Raw genomic sequence first — 15,254 nt, 5'->3', positions numbered from 1 at the left:
TTCTTACACGATAGCATCAAAATGGCAATCGCGAACCCAAACTGATTTTCGGGAAAATAGGGGAAGCGTTTGAACCACCACTCCGCCGACATTCTAGCCGCCATAACTCGGCATTGTGTATAGTAACAACAAAGCCGAAGAGTGCGTTGAATACAGCTTGTCAAACTCTATCTTCAGTATAAAGGACAACTGTCTATCCCCGTTCGTTTGGACGCGAGAGGCCGGCAAAATTTCAAAAAATGGTCATTTTGGACCTTACAAAACAGAATTTCTTTTACACAAGGAAAACGATGCGACTCAGAGGCCCGCCATTTTAACTGTAGCATCCCCGGAGGTTGCCTGGTAATCACCGCTAATATCCGGAAAATCCGTCGCACTTTTTTCTAACCTCAATTTTTGGGTACCTAAAATATTTCAGTCTCTAATTCCGGAAATAATGGCCATACCGTGGAACGGGATGCGGCCCCGTATTCCCCCTTGACTTACTTCTTACACGATAGCATCAAAATGGCAATCGCGAACACAAACTGATTTTCGAGAAAAAAAGGGGATAGGTTAACCACCATTCCGCCGACATTCTAGCCGCCATAACTCCACAGTGCTTGTAGTAAGAACAAACCGGAAGAGTGCGTTGAATACACCTCGTCGAACTCTACATTCTGCATAAAGAACAACGGTCTATCCCTTTCGTTTGGACGCGAGAGGCCGGCAAATTTAAAAAAAATGGTCAATTTGACCTTCCAAAACAGAATTTTTTTTACACAAGGAAAACGAAGCGATTCAGAGGCTTGCACTTTTTACTGTAACATCCCCGGAGGTTGCCTGGTAATCACCGCTAATATCCGGGAAATCCGTCGCACTTTTTTCTAACCTCAATTTTTGGGTACCTAAAATATTTCAGTCTCTAATTCCGGAAATAATGGCCATACCGAGGAACGGGATGCTGCCCCGTATACCCCCTTCACTTACTTCTTACAGTATAGCATCAATATGGCAACCGCGAACACAAACTGATTTTCGAGAAGAAAAGGGGAAGAGTTGAAACCACCATTCCGCCGACATTCTAGCCGCCATAACTCCGCAGTGCGTGTAGTAATAACAAAGGCGAAGAGTGCGTTGAATACAGCTCGTCGAACTCTAGCTTCCGTATGAAGGACAACTGTCTATCCCCTTCGTTTGGACGCGAGAGGCCCGCAAAATTAAAAAAAAATAGTCATTTTGACATTGCAAAACAATTTTTTTTTACTCAACGAAAACGAAGCTACTCAGAGGCCCGCCCTTTTAACTGTATCATCCCCGGAGGTTGCCTAGTAATCACCGCTAAAATCCGGCAAATCCGTCGCACTTTTTTCTAACCTCAATTTTTGGGTACCTAAAATATTTCAGTCTCTGATTCCGGAAATAATGGCCATACCGAGGAACGGGATGCGGACCCGTATTCCCCTTTGACTTACTTCTTACACGATAGCATAAAAATGTCAATCGCGAACACAAACTCATTTTCGAGAAAATTTCGTCGACATTCTATCCGCCGTAACTCCGCAGTGCCTGTAGTAATAACAAAGCCGAAGAGTGCGTTGAATACAGCTCGTCGAACTCTATCTTCTGTATAAATGACAATTGTCTATCCCCGTTCGTTTCGACGCGAGAGGCCGGCAAATTTAAAAAAAATGTCATTTTGACCTTCCAAAACATAATTTTTTTTCCACACGGAAAACGAAGCGAATCAGAGGCCCGCCCTTTTAACTGTAGCATCCCCGCAGGTTGCCTAGTAATCACCGCCAATATCCGGCATATCCGTCGCACTTTTTTCTAACCTCAATTTTTGGGTACCTAAAATATTTCAGTCTCTAGTTCCGGAAATAATGGCCATACCGAGGAACGGGATGCGGCCCCGTATTCCCCCTTGAATTACTTCTTACACGATAGCATTAAAATGGCAATCGCGAACACAAACTAATTTCCGAGAAAAAATGGGTAAGGGTTTAAACCACCATTCCGCCGACATTCTAGCCGCCATAACTCCGCAGTGCGTGTAGAAAGAACAAAGCCGAAGAGTGCATTGAATACAGCTCGTCGAATTCCACCTTCAGTATAAAGGACAACTGTCTATCCCAGTTCGTTTGGACGCGAGAGGCCGGCAAAATTAAAAAATAATGATCATTTTGACCTTCCAAAACAGAATATTTTTTTTACACAAGGAAACGAAACGAATCAGAGCCCCGCCCTTTTAACTGTAGCATCCCCACAGGATGCCTAGTAATCACCGCTAATATCCGGCAAATCCGTCGCAGTTTTTACTAAACTCAATTTTTGGGTACCTAAATTACTTCAGTCTCTAATTCCGGAAATAATGGCCATATCGAGGAACGGGATGCGGCGCCGTATTCACCCTTGACTTACTTCTTACATGATAGCATCAAAATGGCAATCGCGAACACAAACAGATTTTCGATAAAAAAAAAAAGGGGAAGGGTTTAAACCACCATTCCGCCGACATTCTAGCCGACATAACTCCCCAGTGCGTGTAGTAAGAACAAAGCCGAAGAGTGCGTTGAATACATCTCGTCGAACTCTATCTTCAGTTTGAAGGACAACTGTCTATCCCCGTTCGTTTGGACCCGAGAGGCCGGCAAAATTTCCAAAAATGGTCATTTTGACCTTCCAAAACAGAATTTTTTTTTACACAAGCAAAACGAAGCGACTCAGAGGCCCACGCTTGTAACTGTAGCATCCCCGCAGGTTGCCTATTAATCACCGTTAATATCCGTCAAAACCGTCGCACTTTTTTCTAACCTCAATTTTTGGGTACCTAAGATATTTCAGTCCCTAATTCCGGAAATAATGGCCATACCGAGGAACGGGATGCGGCCCCGTATTCCCCCTTGACTTACTACTTACACGATAGCAGCAAAATGGCAATCGCGAACACAAACTGATTTTCGATAAAAAAAAAAAGGGGGGAAGGGTTTATACCACCATTCCGCCGACATTCTAGCCGCCATAACTCCGCAGTGCGTGTAGCAGGAACAAAGCCGAAGAGTGCGTTGAATACAGCTAGTCGAACTCTATCTTCTGTATAAAGGACAACTGTCTATCCCCGTTCGTTTGGACGCGAGAGGCCGGCAAAATTTCAAAAAATCGTCATTTTGACCTTACAAAACAGAATTATTTTTACACAAGGAAAACGAAGCGACTCAGAGGCCCGCACTTTTAACTGTAGCATCCCCGGAGTTTGCCTAGTAATCACCGCTAATATCCGGAATATCCGTCGCACATTTTTCTAACCTCAAATTTTGGGTACCTAAAATATTTCAGTCTCTTATTCCGGAAATAATGTCCATACCGAGGAACGGGATGCGGCCCTTATTCCCCCTTGAATTACTGCTTACACGGTAGCATCAAAATGGCAATCGCGAACACAAACTGATTTTCGAGAAAAAATGGGGAAGGGTTTAAACCACCATTTCGCCGACATTCTAGCCGCCATAACTGCTCAGTGAGTGTAGAAAGAACAAAGCCGAAGAGTGCGTTGAATACAGCTCGTCGAACTCTTCAGTATAAAGGACAACTGTCTATCCCCGTTCGTTTGGACGCGAGAGGCCGGCAAATTTTCAAAAAATGGTCATTTTGACCTTCCTAAACAGAATTTTTTTTACACAAGGAAAACGAAGCGACTCAGAGGCCCGCCCTTTTAACTGTATCATCCCCGCAGGTTGCCTAGTAATCACCGCTAATATGCGGCAAATCCGTCGCACTTTTTTCTAACCTCAATTTTTGGGTACCTAAAATATTTCAGTCTTTAATTCCGGAAATAATGGCCATACCGAGGAACGGGATGCGGCCCCGAATTCCCCCTTGACTTACTTCTTACACGATAGCATCAAAATATCAATCGCGAACACAAACTGATTTTCGATAAAAAAAAAAGGGGAAGGGTTTAAACCACCATTCCGCCGACATTCTAGCCGCCATAACTCCGCAGTGCGTGTAGAAAGAACAAAGCCGAAGAGTGCGTTGAATACAGCTCGTCGAACTCTTCAATATAAAGGACAACTGTCTATGCCCGTTCGTTTGGACGCGAGAGGCCGCCAAATTTCATAAAATGGTCATTTTGACCTTCCATAACACAATTTTTTTTACAGAAGGAAAACGAAGCGACTCAGAGGCCCGCCCTTTTAACAGTAGCATCCCCGCAGGTTGCCTTGTAATCACCGCTAATATCCGGCAAATCCGTCGCACTTTTTTCTAACCTCAATTTTTGGGTACCTAAAATATTTCAGTCTATAATTCCGGAAATAATGGCCATACCGTGGAACGGGATGCGTCCCCGTATTCCCCCTTGACTTACTTCTTACACGATAGCATCAAAATGGCAATAGCGAACACAAACTGATTTTCGAGAAAAAAAGGGGAAGGGTTTAAACCACCATTCCGCCGTCATTCTAGCCGCCATAACTGCGCAGTGCGTGTAGTAAGAACAAAGCCGAAGACTGCGTTCAATACAGCTCGTCGAACTCTACCTTCAGTATAAAGGACGACTGTCTATCCCCGTTCTTTTGGATGCGAGAGGCCGGCAAATTTTCAAAAAATGGTCATTTTGATCTTCCAAAACAGTTTTTTTTTACACAAGGAAAACAAAGCGATTCAGAGGCCCGCCCTATTAACTGTAGCATCCCCGCAGGTTGCCTAGTAATCACCGCTAATATCCGCAAATCCGTCGCACTTTTTTCTAACCTCATTTTTTGGGTACCTAAAATATTTCAGTCTCTAATTCCGGAAATAATGGCCATACCGAGCAACGGGATGCGGCCCCGTATTCCCCCTTGACTTTCTTCTTACACGATAGCATCAAAATGGCAATCGCGAACACAAACTGATTTTCGAGAAAAAAACGGAAAGGGTTTACCACCATTCCGCAGATATTTTAGCCGCCATAACTCCGCAGTGCGTGTAGTAAGAACAAAGCCGAAGAGTGCGTTGAATACATCTCGACGAATTCTATCTTCAGTATAAAGGACAACTCTCTATCCCTGTTCGTTTGGACGCGAGAGGCCGGCAAATTTTCAAAAAATGGTCATTTTGACCTTCCAAAACAGAATTATTTTTACACAAGGAAAACGAAGCGACTCAGAGGCCGACACTTTTAAATGTAGCATCCCCGCAGGTTGCCTGGTAATCACCGGTAATATCCGGAAAATCCGTCGAATTTTTTTCTAACCTCGATTTTTGGGTACCTAAAATATTTCAGTCTCTAATTCCGGAAATAATGGCCATACCGAGGAACGGGTTGCTGCCCCGTGTTCCCCCTTGACTTACTTCTTACACGATAGCATCAAAATGGCAATCGCGAACACAAACTCATTTTCGAGAAAAAAAGGGAAAGGACCACCATTCCTCCGACATTCTAGCCGCCATAAGTGCGCAGTGCGTGTAGTAGGAACAAAGCCGAAGAGTGCGTTCAATACAGCTCCCCGAACTCTATTTTCAGTATAAAGGACAACACTATATTCCCGTTCTCTTGGACGGGAGAGGCCGGCAAAATTAAAAAAAATGGTCATTTTGACTTTCCAAAACAGAATTTTTTTACACAAGGAAAGCGAAGCGACTCAGAGGCCAGCCATTTTAACTGTAGCATCCCCGCAGGTTGCTTAGTAATCACCGCTAATATCCGGCAAATCCGTCGCACTTTTTTCTAACCTCAATTTTTGGGTACCTAAAATAGTTCAGACTCTAATTCCGGAAATAATGGCCATACCGAGGAACGGGATGCGGCCCCGTATTCCCCCTTGACTTGCTTGTTACACGATAGCATCAAAATGGCAATCGCGAACGCAAACTGATTTTCGAGAAGAAGAGGGGAAAGTAAACCACCATTCCGCCGACATTCTAGCCGTCATAACTCCGCAGTGCTTGTAGCAAGAACAAAGCCGTAAAGTGCGTTAAATGCAGCTTGTCGAAGTGTATCTTCAGTATAAAGGACAACTCTCTATCCACGTTCGTTTGGACGGGAGAGGCCTCAGGATTAAAAAAAATGGTCATTTTGACCTTCCAAAACAGAATTTTTTTTTACACAAGGAAAACGAATCGACCCAGAGGCCCGCCCTTTTCACTGTAGCATCCCCGCAGGCTGCCTAGTAATCAGTGCTAATATCCAGGATATCCGTCGCACATTTTTCTAACCTCAATTTTTGGGTACCTGAAATATTTCAGTCTCTAATTCCGGAAATAATGGCCATATCGAGGGACGGGATGCGGCCCCGTATTCCTCCTTGACTTACTTCTTACACGATAACATCAAAATGGCAATAGCGAACACAAACTGATTTTCGAGAAAAAAAGGGGAAGGGTTTAAACCACCATTCCGCCGTCATTCTAGCCGCCATAACTGCGCAGTGCGTGTAGTAAGAACAAAGCCGAAGACTGCGTTCAATACAGCTCGTCGAACTCTACCTTCAGTATAAAGGACGACTGTCTATCCCCGTTCTTTTGGATGCGAGAGGCCGGCAAATTTTCAAAAAATGGTCATTTTGATCTTCCAAAACAGTTTTTTTTTACACAAGGAAAACAAAGCGATTCAGAGGCCCGCCCTATTAACTGTAGCATCCCCGCAGGTTGCCTAGTAATCACCGCTAATATCCGCAAATCCGTCGCACTTTTTTCTAACCTCATTTTTTGGGTACCTAAAATATTTCAGTCTCTAATTCCGGAAATAATGGCCATACCGAGCAACGGGATGCGGCCCCGTATTCCCCCTTGACTTTCTTCTTACACGATAGCATCAAAATGGCAATCGCGAACACAAACTGATTTTCGAGAAAAAAACGGAAAGGGTTTACCACCATTCCGCAGATATTTTAGCCGCCATAACTCCGCAGTGCGTGTAGTAAGAACAAAGCCGAAGAGTGCGTTGAATACATCTCGACGAATTCTATCTTCAGTATAAAGGACAACTCTCTATCCCTGTTCGTTTGGACGCGAGAGGCCGGCAAATTTTCAAAAAATGGTCATTTTGACCTTCCAAAACAGAATTATTTTTACACAAGGAAAACGAAGCGACTCAGAGGCCGACACTTTTAAATGTAGCATCCCCGCAGGTTGCCTGGTAATCACCGGTAATATCCGGAAAATCCGTCGAATTTTTTTCTAACCTCGATTTTTGGGTACCTAAAATATTTCAGTCTCTAATTCCGGAAATAATGGCCATACCGAGGAACGGGTTGCTGCCCCGTGTTCCCCCTTGACTTACTTCTTACACGATAGCATCAAAATGGCAATCGCGAACACAAACTCATTTTCGAGAAAAAAAGGGAAAGGACCACCATTCCTCCGACATTCTAGCCGCCATAAGTGCGCAGTGCGTGTAGTAGGAACAAAGCCGAAGAGTGCGTTCAATACAGCTCCCCGAACTCTATTTTCAGTATAAAGGACAACACTATATTCCCGTTCTCTTGGACGGGAGAGGCCGGCAAAATTAAAAAAAATGGTCATTTTGACTTTCCAAAACAGAATTTTTTTACACAAGGAAAGCGAAGCGACTCAGAGGCCAGCCATTTTAACTGTAGCATCCCCGCAGGTTGCTTAGTAATCACCGCTAATATCCGGCAAATCCGTCGCACTTTTTTCTAACCTCAATTTTTGGGTACCTAAAATAGTTCAGACTCTAATTCCGGAAATAATGGCCATACCGAGGAACGGGATGCGGCCCCGTATTCCCCCTTGACTTGCTTGTTACACGATAGCATCAAAATGGCAATCGCGAACGCAAACTGATTTTCGAGAAGAAGAGGGGAAAGTAAACCACCATTCCGCCGACATTCTAGCCGTCATAACTCCGCAGTGCTTGTAGCAAGAACAAAGCCGTAAAGTGCGTTAAATGCAGCTTGTCGAAGTGTATCTTCAGTATAAAGGACAACTCTCTATCCACGTTCGTTTGGACGGGAGAGGCCTCAGGATTAAAAAAAATGGTCATTTTGACCTTCCAAAACAGAATTTTTTTTTACACAAGGAAAACGAATCGACCCAGAGGCCCGCCCTTTTCACTGTAGCATCCCCGCAGGCTGCCTAGTAATCAGTGCTAATATCCAGGATATCCGTCGCACATTTTTCTAACCTCAATTTTTGGGTACCTGAAATATTTCAGTCTCTAATTCCGGAAATAATGGCCATATCGAGGGACGGGATGCGGCCCCGTATTCCTCCTTGACTTACTTCTTACACGATAACATCAAAATGGCCATCGCGAACACAAACTGATTTTAGGGAAGAGAAGGGGAAGGGTTTAAACCACCATTCCGCCGACATTCTAGCCGCCATAACTCCGCAGTGCGTGTAGTAAGAACAAAGCCGAAGAGTGCGTTGAATACAGCTCGTCGAACTCTATCTTCAGTATATAGGACAACTCTCTTTCCCCGTTCGTTTGGACGCGAGAGGCCGGCAACTTTTCAAAAAATGGTCATTTTGACCTTCCAAATAGAATTTTTTTTACACAAGGAGAGCGCGATAGCATCAAAATGGCAATCGCGAACACAAACTGATTTTCGAGAAGAAAATGTGAAGGGCTCTTTAATCGACTGTTCCGCCGACATTCTTGCCGCCATAACTCCGCAGTGCTTGTAGTAAGAACAAAGCCGACGAGTGCGTTGAATACAGCTCGTCGAACTCTATCTTCAGCATAAAAGACAACTGTCTATCCCCGTTCGTTTGTACGGGAGAGGCCGTCAAAATTTCAAAAAATGGTCATTTTGACCTTCCAAAACAGAATTTTTTTACACAAGGAGAACGAAGCGCCTCAGAGGCCCGCCCTTTTAACTATAGCATCCCCTCATGTTCCCTATTAACCACCGCTAAAATCCGGCAAATCCGTCGCACTTTTTTCTAGCCTCAATTTCTGGGTAGGCCTACCTAAAATATTTCAGTCTCTAATGCCGGAAATAATGGCAATACCGAGGAACGGGTTGCAGCCTATATTCCCCCTTGACTTACTTCTTAGACGATAGCATCAAAATGACGATCGCGAACACAAATTGATTTTCAAGAGGAGTGTTTGTCTGTCTGTCTGCCTGTCTGCCTATCTCTCTATCTACCTATCTATCTATCTATCTATCTATCTATCTATCTATCTATCTATCTATCTATCTATCTATCTATCTATCTATCTATCTATCTATCTATCTATCTATCTATCTATCTATCTATCTATCTATCTATCTATCTATCTATCTATCTATCTATCTATCTATCTATCTATCTATCCATCCATCCATTCTTCCATCCATCCTTCCTTCCATCCATCCATCCATCCACCCACCGACCTACCTACCTAGCCATCCATCCATCCATCCATCCATCCATCCATCCATCCATCCATCCATCCATCCATCCATCCATCCATCCATCCATCCATCCATCCATCCATCCATCCATCCATCCATCCATCCATCCATCCATCCATCCATCCATCCATCCATCCATCCATCCATCCATCCATCCATCCATCCATCCATCCATCCATCCATCCATCTATCTATCTATCTATCTATCTATCTATCTATCTATCTATCTATCTATCTATCTATCTATCTATCTATCTATTTATTTATTTGAAGACACTTTCAAGGCAGGACTGAAAAGCTTCAAACACGGTTCTGCTTCTGTAAGACATGGCATACCTCCGCAGCACCTTATAGATGTTTTGTTTGTGCCATCTGGTGGCTCCAGAAAGATTACTTACATCTTTATCTAATCTCTACAATTTCGTGTTGAGTGGGAAATTATATCCAATGATTCATAAATATATTTAGGTATGAATTAAATTAACCTTCCACGTACGAACAATTGACCTTTTCCTTGAGGTGGCAAATGACATACATTCGCTGGATGGCAAGTGACCTACCTCCCCTGGATGGGAAGTGACCAATTTTTCCTCGATTGCAAGTGACCTACTTTTGCTGTATGGCAAGTGACCTACATTCGCTGGTTACGCAAGTAACCTATTTTCGTTGGACGGAAAAGTGACCTACTTTCGCTGGATTGCAAGTAACCTAATTCGGTGGATGGCAAGTACCTACATTCTCTGGATAGCTAGTGACATTCTTTCGCTGGATTTCAAGTGACCTACTTTCGTTATATGGCAGTGACCTACTTTCGCTGGATGGCAAGTGACCTACTTTGCCTCGGTGGCAAGTGACTTACATTCACTGAATGGCAAGTGACCTACGTTCTTGAGATGTCAAGTGATCTACATTAGCTGGATGGAAAGTGACCTACTTTCGCTGGATGGCTAGTGACTTACGCTCGATGGCAAGTGACCTACGTTCCCTGGCTGGCAAATAACATAATTTCGCTGGATGGCAAGTGACCTACTTTCGCTGGATTGGCAAGTGACCTACTTTCGTTCGACGGAAAGTAACCTACTTTCGCTGGAAGGCAAGTAACGTATTTTCCCTAGATGGAAAGTGACCTACTTTCGCTGTATGGCATGTGGCCTACTTTCTCTGGATGGCAAGTGACCTTATTTCGCCCGATTGCAAGTGACCAAATTTCGCTTGATGACAAGTGACCTATTTACGCTGGATGGCAAGTGACCAAATATCGCTAGATGTTAAGTGACCTACTTTCGCTGAATGGCAAGTGACCTATTTTCGCCAAATGGCACGTGACCTACTATCGCTGAAAGGCAAGTGACCAAATTTCGCTGGATGGTATGTAGCCTACTTTCGCTGGATGGCAAGTGACATAATTTCGCTGGATGGCAAGTGACTTACTTTCGCTGGATGGCAAGTGATCTACTTTCGTTAGATGGCAAGTGACCTACTTTCCGTCGATGGCAAGTGACCTACTTTCCGTCGATGGCAAGTGACCACTTTTCGGTGGATGGCAAGTGACTCACTTTCGCTGGATGGTAAGTGAAATTCTTTCGCTGGAGGACAAGTGACCTAATTTCCCTCGATGGAAAGTGACCTACATTCGCTGGATTGCAAGTGACCTACTTTCGCTGGTTGGCAAGGTACGTACTTTCACTGGATGGAAAGTGATGTACATTCGTTGGATGGCAAGTAACCTACTTTTGCTGGATGGCACGTGCCCTAATTTCGCAGGATGCCAAGTGCCCTACTTTCGCTGGATTGCAAGTGACCTACTTTCGCTGGATGGCAAGTGATCTAATTTCGCTGGATGTCAAGTGACATATTTTCCCTCGATGGCAAGTGACCTACTTTCGCTGGATGTCAAATGGCTTACTTTTTCTGGTTGACAAGTGACATACTTTCGCTGGATGGCAAGTGATCTAATTTCGCTGGATGGCAAGTGACCTATTTTTGTTAGATAGCAAGTGACCTAATTTCGCTGGATGGCAAGTGGCCCAATTTCGCTCGATGGCATGTGGCCTACTTTCGCTTGATATCAAGTGACCATTTTCACTCGATGTTAAGTGACCTAATTTCGCTGGTTAGCAAGTAACCTACTTTCGCTGGATGCCAGGTGCCCTACTATCGGTGGAAGGCAAGTGACCAAATTTCGCTGGCTGGCAAGTGGCCTATTTTCGCTGAATGGAAAGTGACCTATTTTCGCTGGATGGCAAGTGACCTACTTTCGCTGGATGGTAAGTGACATACTTTCTTTAGATAGCAAGTGACATAACCTCGCTGGATAGCAAGTGGTCTACTTTCGCTGGATGGCAAGTGACCTCATTTCTCTGGATGGCAAGTGACCTATTTTCGCTTGATGGCAAATGACCTACTTTCGCTGGATAGCAAGTGATCTGCTTTCACTGAATGGCAAGTGACCTACTTTCGGTGGATGGCATGTGACCTAATTTCGTTAGATGACAAGTGATCTACTTTCGTTGGATGGCAAGTGATCTACTTTCGCTGAATGACAAGTAACCTACATTCGCTGGATGGCAAGTCATCTAATTTCGCCGAATGTCAAGTGACCTACTTCCATTGGATGGCAAGTGATCTACATTCGCTGGATGGCAAGTGACCTAGTTTCACCGGATAGCACGTGCCCTACGGGATGCGGTGTTGTATTCCCCCTTGACCCACTTCGGATAGGGTAGCATCAAAATGGGAATCCCGATCACAAGCTGATTTTCGACAAAAAAAAAAGCAAGGTTTTCCGTCTATTCCGCTAACATTCTCGCTGCCATAACTCAGCCGTATGTGTAGGGAGAACGAAGCTTATATGTGTGACGAATAGAGCCTTCGAACACTATCTGTAGTGTAAAGGGCAACTCTCAGCTCCCATGCATATGGACGGTAGAGGCGGGCAAAGTTTAAAAATGGTAATTTTGACATTCCAAAACAGACTTTACTTTACACAAGGAGAACAAAGGGGCTCAAAGACCCGCCGTTTTCTCTGTAGCATCCCCGCATGTTACCACTAATCACCAGTAAAATCGATCAAATCCATTGCACTTTTTGCTAGCCTTATTTTTGTCTATCGAAAATGTTTCGGTATCTAATCTCCGGAAATAATGGCGATATCGAGAAACGGGATGCGTGTTTCGGATACGGTAGCATCAAAATGGGAATCCCAAACACAAGCTGATTTTTTAGAAAAATTACCAAGGCTTTATACTTCTATTCCGCCAACTTTCCGTGAGTGTATATACTAGACTTCGATGATAATACAGAATCTGACTGTGACATAGGAGAAGTGTTGGCTCGTGAATTAGAAGAGCAATTTTCATTTTCAAAGCATTAGTGAAGGAGATTTTCTGTTAGTTCTTGCATAGGTGACAAAGTGAAAAAACATTTTGTAGCTCAAGTTTGTTGAGTACCTGAAACTAAAGAACTATTTTATTTGAAGTCAAGTATCTAAAAAGTGGTGAAATCTGACAAATATTTTGTTACTATAAGAATTCAGAATAGTTTATTCTATTTTCTGAAGATGCTATAGTATGCAAATTACCTCCCCCTGAAGTAGGAGTACTAAAGTCAAAAAGAAAAAGTCACAATTGCAATTTCCAGTGAATTTTAGTAGGTTTAATTTAGGATAAATTTCTAAATGTAACACTTCTAATTTTGTATTGAGATAAAGAGTGATATAATTTGAAAATTAATTCGTAGTAATTAATATTATGTTTCACTGAGTCTGTACTTTCATTGTTTAGTTACATTTTTATCAAATTACAAGCGTATAAAAAAAAACAAAACTGTATTTTGTGTCCCTTGGTACAACCATATCAGTTCCTACGTCACATTGTTGTACTTAGGGACACATTTTATGCTGTGTATTACTGATCTCCAGATTAGTACGGATTATAGATCATGGTTCGAAAAAAATATCTGATTATAGCTTAATATATGGTCGTTCCAAAAACCTAATGAGTCATTTACCTAAAACTTTTGGGAAGTAGTAAAAAAAATTGTAAGAAGTGTACCTAGTTAGAGCACAACATCACAGAACTCGAAAAAGACCCCACCACACAATACCACAACACAATAAAAAACACAATCAACAAAAGCAAACACGTAATAACACACAACATAAAACACCAACTCAAACCAATCAAACCAGCAGCACCTAAACTCAATGCACTACCCAAAATACACAAAGAAAACATACCTATCAGACCCCTAATCAACTACAGACAGGTACCAGCACACAAACTAGCCACACACATGGACAAAATCATCAGAAACAACATAAAATTCAGAGAACAGACAACAATAAAGAACACTATAGACCTCGTCAACAAAACAAAACAACACATACCACACAGTGCAACACTAGCATCATTCGATATCACCAACTTATACACTAATATACCAATACAGGACACATTACAGATACTAAAACAAATGCTCACAGATAATAACACACCACAAGAATACATCGAAGAAATCATCGAAATCACAGACATCATAACAAAGCAAAACTATTTCACACACAACAACAAATACTACACCCAAAAAGAAAGGATTGCCAATGGGATCACCCATATCCAGCATACTAGCAGAGATATTTTTACACAACATAGAACAAACATACATACTCAACAATGAACACAACAAGTATGCAGACAACATAATACACTGGCACAGATATGTAGACGATATACTCATATTATACAAAGGAAACAAAAGACAAATACACAAACTACACCAATACATAAACAAATTACACCCAAAACTTCAATACACACTAGAACTTCAAAACAACAACTCCATAAATTTCCTAGACATCACCATAACAAAAATCGACAACAAACACACCTTCAAAATATACAGAAAACTAACCACCACCACCACACATATACACAACACGTCTAACCACCCCATACAACACAAACATGCTGCATTCAGGACAATGGTACACAGATTACTCAACATACCCATGAACCAACAACACTACAATGAAGAAGTGAACACAATCAAATTCATAGCACAAGAAAACGGATACAATCCAAACATAATAGACAACATCATAAGGAAGACAAAACAAAAACTTAACAAACACATAAATACACAAAACACAACACAAACACAAGAACGCAAGAAATACATCACACTAATATATGAAAACAAAAGCACACATAAGATCGCATCTTCATTCAGAAAACAGAAATACAACATAACATACAGAACAGAGAACACACTACAAAGACATCTCAACACACAAAAAACACAAACAAATAAATACGACCACACAGGTGTATACAAACTCACATGTAATAGTTGCGACAAGTTCTACATAGGACAGACAGGCAGATCATTCCAAACTCGCTACAAAGAACACATTAAAGCTATAACCAGAGGACACAACACATCTACATACGCCGATCACATAACCAATGCCAACCATACATACAATAACATAAATACGGACATGGAAATCCTACACACACAACCCAAAAACCAAAAACTCAACACACTAGAACAATACGAAATATACAAACACACTAAAACACACCCCGATCAAATCCTCAACACACAGATCAATTTCAGTACACACACACTATTCGACTCCACAATCCAACACATTCCAACAACAAAACGCACCCTCCTAACAGGCAGAGAAGTTCGAGATGACGCCGCGATCTAGTAGGCTCTGATGATGGTGCGTGATGCACTGAAACAGCTGTAAGCCGGACAAATATTACATATTTAACACGAGTAAGTCCACTAGTTCATCAATTAACAACTTCTATATTTTTAGGCCTTTTTAAAACAAAGAACAAATGGAACTGTAGGACGTCCAGAATTTAAAACATCTTTTCCATCCTCATATTTATGTCTGCAAAACGG

The 15,254-nt window shown here is 42.4% G+C and overlaps 1 protein-coding gene across 1 annotated transcript in view; it reads left to right on the top strand.

Annotated features, from left to right (window-relative positions):
* Window positions 1-15,254, top strand: part of LOC138707442 (methyl-CpG-binding domain protein 4-like) — a 187,083-nt gene that overhangs the window by 156,108 nt on the left and 15,721 nt on the right. The window lies entirely within an intron of this gene.

Source organism: Periplaneta americana, chromosome 10 (genome assembly GCF_040183065.1).
Source record: "Periplaneta americana isolate PAMFEO1 chromosome 10, P.americana_PAMFEO1_priV1, whole genome shotgun sequence".
Lineage (NCBI taxonomy): Eukaryota > Metazoa > Arthropoda > Insecta > Blattodea > Blattidae > Periplaneta > Periplaneta americana.
Note: the sequence above shows the minus strand (reverse complement) of the source record. Positions and strands in the feature narration are given on the sequence as shown.